The sequence below is a fragment of the Pagrus major genome, chromosome 21 (assembly GCF_040436345.1).
Source record: "Pagrus major chromosome 21, Pma_NU_1.0".
NCBI lineage: Eukaryota > Metazoa > Chordata > Actinopteri > Spariformes > Sparidae > Pagrus > Pagrus major.
In genome coordinates, this window is record NC_133235.1 from 18,757,189 (window position 1) to 18,765,369 (window position 8,181).

An 8,181-nucleotide genomic window follows, 5' to 3' on the forward strand; every position below is an offset into this window, starting at 1 on the left:
AAAAAGAAAGAAAAACAAACCGGGGCAGAAGAATCTTTTCACTTCATCAGGGAAGTTTGCTGAGACACGATTGGACTTCAGATTCAGTCTGTTAGCAATAAAAGGTTAATTGAGCTATGCAAGACAGCCAAATGCAATCTTATAAAAATGATATATGTATATTTCCTCTCGCGGGGTGATTCTCCTCATCCGATATCTAATTAAAAATGATGACAATTACATGAAATGATTATTTAAAAAAAATGTGCATGTGTTCAGGAGGAGGTGATGTCATCTGAATTGGAAGTTGTGGGGAAAAACAAAGTTACAAACTGAATTTGTATTTGGAGTAAATAGTGTTGGTAACGAGCTGAATGTAAATGATTATTGTATTTATTTATTTAAGCTTATTTATGACGAGTCCGTCAATTTGAATGTGGATAATATATTATAAGATGATATTGTAAAAAAAAAAAAAAGAAAAGAAAGAAAGAAAGAAAAAAAAATCAGCAGCAGTTGTTTCGTTTTCTGTGAATTTTCCAGACATTTAAAAAGTTAGTTTTCTGTTGCGTTGTTGTGTATTTCACCGCAGCTGAGAGTCGAGGACCGGAAGGAGAGGTCGTTTTTGTGTGACGTGAGGAGACAACATGCCTTAAAAAAAGAGATGATGACCATCAATATGCAACGAAATGACAGTTTTTGGATAGTTTGATGTGAACTTTTTACACTCCCTTGTTCCTGCTGAAGATGCCCTCCATGTATTTCTGCACAATGTTGGTGACTGTACTCATAAATTCTGTTGCTTTTGTAACTTGACCCGGATGACGAATGATTATTGGATTATAGCTCTCTCTCTCTCTGCTCTATCTCTTACTCTCTCTTTTATCCCGCACACACTCCTGAAAAAACTCGTTATGGATCGAAATATTATTCGTGAAGTAATGTGTTAATGTTTTTTGTGATGTGTTTGTTCGCAATAAAACGAAGAGGCTGTAAGAGGCTTTATGTTGTGGCCCAGCTTCTCAGCTTTTCTGTGGGAACAGTGATCGACAGCAGGCGGGTGGCAATTAAACAGAAAAAAAAAAATGTTAGAAAAATAAATCAAGACACAAACGCCTCGGGCGCAATTTATTTATTTATTTATTTATTCTATGAGAGATTGGATCCTTTAATAATCTCTGAGGTTATGGTGACGCAGCGAGACCCGACAAAAAATAATCACTCCTGTCAAATTATTTGCTCCAACGAGACAAATGTTTTAACTTGAATTCAAGATTTGATCTTCAGATAATGCATTTTTTCAGATTCCTCATCTGACAAGAGGCTTGTCGATATAATTTGATTTAATCTCAGTCGATCAGATGGCTGATTTGCGACAGAGAAATGCCCACGGGGTGTTTGGATGGGAGCCAGAGAGCGCAGACAACTGATCCCAGTCCTCCCAGTTACAGGAGAGGAGTGGAGCTGGTGGTCCCTGGAGACACAGCCTCTCCTGTTAAAGGTGGTCACACTCTCTAAACCAACAGAAGTGAAAGTCAGTGTCTTTCCTCGGCATTTGAAAAATAAATAAAAATCTATTCGACTTTGAAACATCCGGATTTAAATGCGCCTTTATTACATTTTATTTGTAGTATAAGACACAACTGGATACAAAGAGTTGAAGATTAAGATGGTGTTTGTGAAATTATGTGAAGAAACTCGTTTATTTGTGTTTTTAAACAAAATACGTGTGTAATCATCATGAAAACCTTTTTAAAACAGCTAAATTAATTATTTCTGAACCAATTTTGTCAAAGTTAAAAGAGTAATTTCGCGACATTCATGATGTTAAAAAGACAAATAAATCTGAATGACAGGACGGACACAAACTTTTCTAGTAAAAGGTTCATGTTCAGTTCTGGAGCATTATGCCTCAGTCCTGTCTGACAGTCTGATGCTGATCATTGTGTAGATAAGCTGCCTGCTTTGATCCATAAATAAACTATCACTAATCATACTGTAGGCTACATTAAAGGTGCATTATGTAGTTTTGGGGAAGAAGTTTTTATAAGAGAAGATGGTTTGTCTTGTATTTGCCGGACCCTGCCACCTTTCTAGCTTCAGACAGCGTTCTGGGGACCGTATCACCCTCTGAGGACAGCTTGTGGACATATATCAAATACATATTTTTCTAAAATATATATTATAAATATTACAATTTGTATTAATACCTTATCAACATTGTAAGTATAACCTTTCTGAGTTTTAATTTCCTTCCCAAAACTACATAATGCCCCTTTAATTTAAAACAACACAGGAGCAGAACTCCTGTTTAAATAAAGAAAAACTTTATGTAATCTTAACATTTGACTGACGGTTTGCAGCCATTTGTATACAGATAAAATTAAAGTTAACAGTGACCCAAACACCTCTGATTTTCAGCACCCGCTGCTGAACTCTGACTGGGTTTTGAGAGAAACAGTGTTTAATTGACTGCGTTTAGAGGAAGCAGAGTCTATCTTCAGAACAATAACAAACACATGTATGACAGTATATTCAAAAGCACGCAGAAATATATTCTCAATCCGAGCCGTGCCAAATGACTCATGAGCTAACAGTGTCTCTGCTGCAGTTGCTGCTCAGTGTGGCCAACTGGCAACCAGTGGAAACTTGTGTACCAGTATGAAGTCATGACAAAGAACATCAGAGTAGATTAAGAGTCTGCAAATCATCATGAAATTCTTCTTCTCTTTAATAAGTAATTTCTTGGCCATTATTTGCTGTTTTTGTTGCTTTTTTAAAATAACAGATGAGCATGAAGTTAGGATGAAAAGCTCTGCAGACGTTTGAATCAAATTATAATTATATGAGAAGGGTTAAAGTAGCAATACAAAAAAAAAACAAGACAGAAAATCAGGGGGTACAAAGTTATCCCGATGGATAATCTTTCATAGGAAAGGACTCCACTCAGACCGTATCGTTCGGCTGATGTTATCAGCTGATATCACCCGGGCTGGATCGTGGCAGAGGCATTGTAGGCACATGCCTCGGGAATTATTGCCACTAGGGGGCTCAGACAGAGGAGAAAATAACTGCCTTCTTTAAATAATGTTTAACGTACATTTTAAAATATTCTAAAAATATAAAAGAATCTCTGGTCTAAAACTTTATTTCAACTTTTTATATATTCATAGAGTTATTTTTAAACATTAGCTTTTCTTTTCTTATGACTTACCAAATACGCATGAATACCGAAATATAAATCGACACGCTAAAATGCACTAAACTAAATTAAATTACTAATTAACAAGTGCAATAATAATAATCATGTGACATTTAAGTAATTTTGCTTGTTTACCAAATATGAAAATGTGTGTAGAGGGGCCCTGAAAAAAAGTCTACCCAGAGTAATACGTCCATTTAATCCAGCCCTGATAACTTGTTATTCTATCACAGATACTGTATATCGGTATCAGATTTTATGTTTTCCCACATGTGCCGAAATGAAAACTTTTTGTTTGTTTGTTTTTATAGAACATAATGCAAAAGAAGATGCTTGGGGTAATTCCTAATTATTAAATTCCCAGTGACATTTACTGTTTCAGCACAATGATGTCATTTTAGACAATAAAGTTTAGTTTGTTTAACTGGAAAATATCCCGCCTTCATTACGTCTGTATCTTTATCATAGTTGTTTGATGACCACATTTGCAAAAAATTGGCGTTTCTCTTTATATTCTTTGTATATTGGGATGTTTTTACTCCCTATTATCGACATCAGCCGCAAAGATCCAGTATCGTCCGAGCTCTGCTCAGAATACCATGTGAATTTAACAGTACCTTCTCCTCTTCAGTGGATGTGACTGCAAAGATTTTCAAACTGTGTTGGGACTGACATAAACGCTGCTTTAGATGATGAGATAAATGCTGATCTTCTAGGAATTACCAGGAAGATCACAAATTCAACTTCGTGGAAGAAAATTAGTCTTTTTTTTTATAGAGAAAATGGCTTTGTTTCCTGTCCTCATTCCCTCACTCATCCTTCTTTCCCTCTGTATCATTATAAAACTGGAAGATCTGGTTACTGAAGGTCCCTTTGGGGCCCCAAAATCACCTCTTTAGCCCCCCATCCTTCACAACCAGGCCTTATTTATCTCATTCACTAAAATTCTCAACTTGTCAGTCTTAATGTTATTCCTACCAGGCTGTGTGTGTGTGTGTGTGTGTGTGTGTGTGTGTGTGTGTGTGTGTGTGTGTGTATGCATGTGTGTGTGTGTGAATATATGTATGCATGTGTGTGGAGGAGCTTCATATCCCTCTCGGAGGGTGAGGAGGAGTTGAGAGAGGAGGAGGAGGAGGAGGGTGGGGTGGGGTGGGGGGGTGGCGTTTGACGCCCACAGGGTGCACGGGGCGGCGTGCAGCAGTTTAGCACGGGGTCAAACGTGTACACGTACCCCTACATTCATGCAGCTCATTAAGCTGTGCAGAGAGAGAGAGGGAGAGAGGGGGGAGAAAGAAGTATAGGGAGAGAGAGAGAGAGGGAGCATATGGCCCGGCTCTGTGTGGGAGGTGAAGGACAGGAATGGGGGATATATATTGTATAGAAGAAGTGAATTTGCAATCTGAGATGTGTCATAATTAGCGCAAAACAAAGAGTGTGTTTCTATAAGGGATAAAGTTGCAGGATGACAACAATCATCTCGGAAGTTGAGAAAAGTTTCCACCTATAACAGAAGCACAAATTCATCTTTATATGTATATTATTTTGTGATATATTATGCTAATTTATTGTAATCAGGAGCCTTTTTCCTGCGATGTCTGAAAATCTGAGCACCAGTCAAGAAAAATGAAAATAATGTTCCCCGCCACGTCGGCAAGCATCCTCAAATTTTGTGCCATTCCCAAGCCCCAGATGGTGTGGGATGGGAAACGTTCCCCCATTAAATTCCTAATAATCATTTCTCCTGCGGAATCGGGGGTGGTGGCAGTGGGGACGGAGGAGGGAGGGTGGGGTGCGACTGTGTGTGTGTGTGTGTGGCTGGGAAGTGAGGATTGGGTTGGTGGGTGAGGGGAGTAGAGGGATTTGGTGTTTTAATTAGACAGATTTAAGGAGCTGAACCCCCCCCCCCCCCCCCCAAAGCCTGTGTGTGTGTGTGTGTGTGTGTGTGTGTGTGTGTGTGTGTGTGTGTGTGTGATGAGACTCAGATTCATTTGTGCTTATATTTCTGTCAGTGTGGGTGCACGTGTGAAAAAATTACACATATGAGTAAAGGCGTGCATGCGTGTGAGTGGATGTGTGTGTGTTGCGGGTCACGGCAGGGCTGATGCTCCAGCAGAGGAGGCCTGACACTCCAGTACTACGGGCCAGGATCTCATTAACGTGTCAGATTGGTGGATCAGTCTCTCTGGCAGCCAGCCCGGCCTCTCACAGGAAGTACTTTCTCTCTATCTGTGAACTTGGCACTGAAAGGTTAGAGGGAGGGAGGTGAGGGGAATATATTGGCCTGAAGGAGAGAGGAGAGGCATTAATTATAATATTTGGTCAGATTGGATAAATATTGAGTGTAGGATTGTGGTTTAAGAGCTGCTTTTATCCGTCGGGGAGTGAAAATTAATGAGTTATGAACAGCAGCGCGAAGAGAGAGCAGACCGGCTCCTGCAGACGAACTATATTGGAGGTGGAGATATGCTAAGTATGTGACAGGAGCATCTGTCACTACATCACCTTTGTGCTTTGTGCTCTTTGTCTAGGGGTGTATACATATGTGTGTGTGAAAGTGTGTGTGGCTACATTATGGGAGAGTATAGGCTGGGTTTTGTAGCAGGTGGGAAACATAAAGGGGTGTGATCCTCTGACACCCCAGCAACACCCTATTTTAGGGCAGAGTGAGTGACACGGGTGCTTCTGGGTGAAGTGGTTTCGATTCCCTCGGCTGTGAACGCGAGCATCTGTAGTCATGACTGCACTCGTGTGTGAGTCCCTGCATTTAAACACAGATATCTGTACTTTCTGCTCCTTAGATTTGCAAAACAGCCTTGTTACTTTAGTTTTAATGCATTTGAGGGGAATTATCGATTATCTTTATTTTGCGTCATAGCACGCCGCCATCCCAACATCACAAGACTGATTTCATCATTACACCTTTACTTTTTACTTTGAGTGCATTCTTATTTCTTATTTCTACTTGAGTAAAAAAGTTGAATCAGTTCTTCTACTTTTACCTGAGGCTTTTTTTACACAAGTATCATTACAGTACTTCTACTTGAGTAAAGAATGTGTGTACTTTTACGCCTGAATGTCATGGAGATAAAAATGTCAGCTGGTGTAATGAGCAAAAAGGCCGGGAATGGAGATGAATGGGTCAAACGCAGGACTATTAACCAGGAGAAAGTGTTTGTGTGAAAGCAAAAGTAAACATTGACTTATTTCAACTTAGATTAAAATATTTTACCTACATCATTTGACCTAATAACATCATTTACGTACATAACGTAACATTACTTACTTATTTGAACCCAAACCAAGATCTTTTACTAAACCTAACCAAATAGTTTTGATGCATAAACACAACCAAACTGCCACCTTTTCACAATGTTAACCACATGTTTATTATTAGTGTTACTTTGACAACTAACATTACCTGACTATTGTTACCATTACCTGATGAAAGTCTACTAACTTTACCTTTGCCTGCATGTTCAAAACTCACAGAATGGTCTTAAAATTAAAATGTGTAGGGGGGATGAGCTCGCCTGCAGTCACATGTCAGCTTTGAATTAACTAACAAGTTTAATTCCACAAGTTCAAAGACCGTATTGAACATGGTAACTTTAGACAAGTGAACAACTTGGCTTTTGGCTAATAAAACTGAGAAAATAAAAATAAGTCACTTTCAAAGTTTAGTAAAGAATGAAGTGTTTAATACCTTGATAAGTTAATGGTTGGATTTATCATGACATTAATTCAAAGTTCAAAGACCATGCTGAACATGAAAAATACAAACATTTGAGCTACTTTGACAGCTAAGTGGATAATAAAGTTTTCTTTTTATGCCAGCTATACAGCTAACAAGCTGGATAGCTAGATCATGTTGGCAAAGTACGTTTCTGTAAAACCACAGATAAGTTAACACTTTATGTTTCTTTATGTTAAATTTTCAATTTGTCTCTTCATAACAACGCTGTGCTCTGGTTAGGTTTAGGCACGAAAACCGCTTGGGTAGGGTGAGGAAAACATCCTGTTTTGGTCACCACAAACATGACTGGAAATTTTCCTGAGGTATCCTAAAAAATATTAAGCGTGACCTGTTTACAAATGTTTTACAAAAATATTCAGTGGTTTAACACTTACAAATGTTGAAACAGACTCGAGCTGCGGTCAGTGACTTTGCTGCCTTCTCACCTGTCACTCCGCCACCATCCCCTCCACATCCTGTGATATGACATGTCTTGTGGAAATTTCAATACAGTATGTAGTTTATGATGTACAAATTTGAACGTATCTGTGGTTTGCAGACATTAACTACTAACATATGATCCTGCTGGGCTGATGTACTGTAGGAATTGAAACTCTTTTTAATCACTGCAGAAAAAAATGTATCCGCCAATTTAGTACACCATAAGTCCTTGTTTTATTGATAAATTGGTTAAAAACATGCATTGTTTATCTGATTGACACTTCATGAGGTTGAACATTTTATGAGAATTTCTTCAGAACAGGATTTTAAACTGAGGACATGTTGCAGAAGTCAACACCAGCTGTAAACACAGCTTGTTCATGAGAGGTACAACAAGTTGGACCTGACCGACCCCAAACGTCATTGTGCAAGATAACTTACATCCTTACTGGTCTGTTAATGACTTTATAGTTATTTCCATTTTTTGTCACATTTATTAATCGTGGAAGCGAAGTCTGAGGCAAAGGAAAGGATGACCATTTCATTACTTTTCTACATATTAGGTTTTAATATAGTTAGAAGAAAAGAAAAATAATAAATTAATTCAATTTTTCTTCTTGTTCCTCTCGTTATTAATACACACAGATAACACAGATAGATAGATATCAGCACCTTTCTGTCACTGACACTAATGTTATACCACCATCGCCAACATTCCCATTTGGAAATGAGAAATCACCAACATTAAACATGTAAGAACAAGTAGGAACTTTCTCGGCTCATCTAGACTAATTATATAGCGCTTTGTGAGGAGTCATTAGGTACA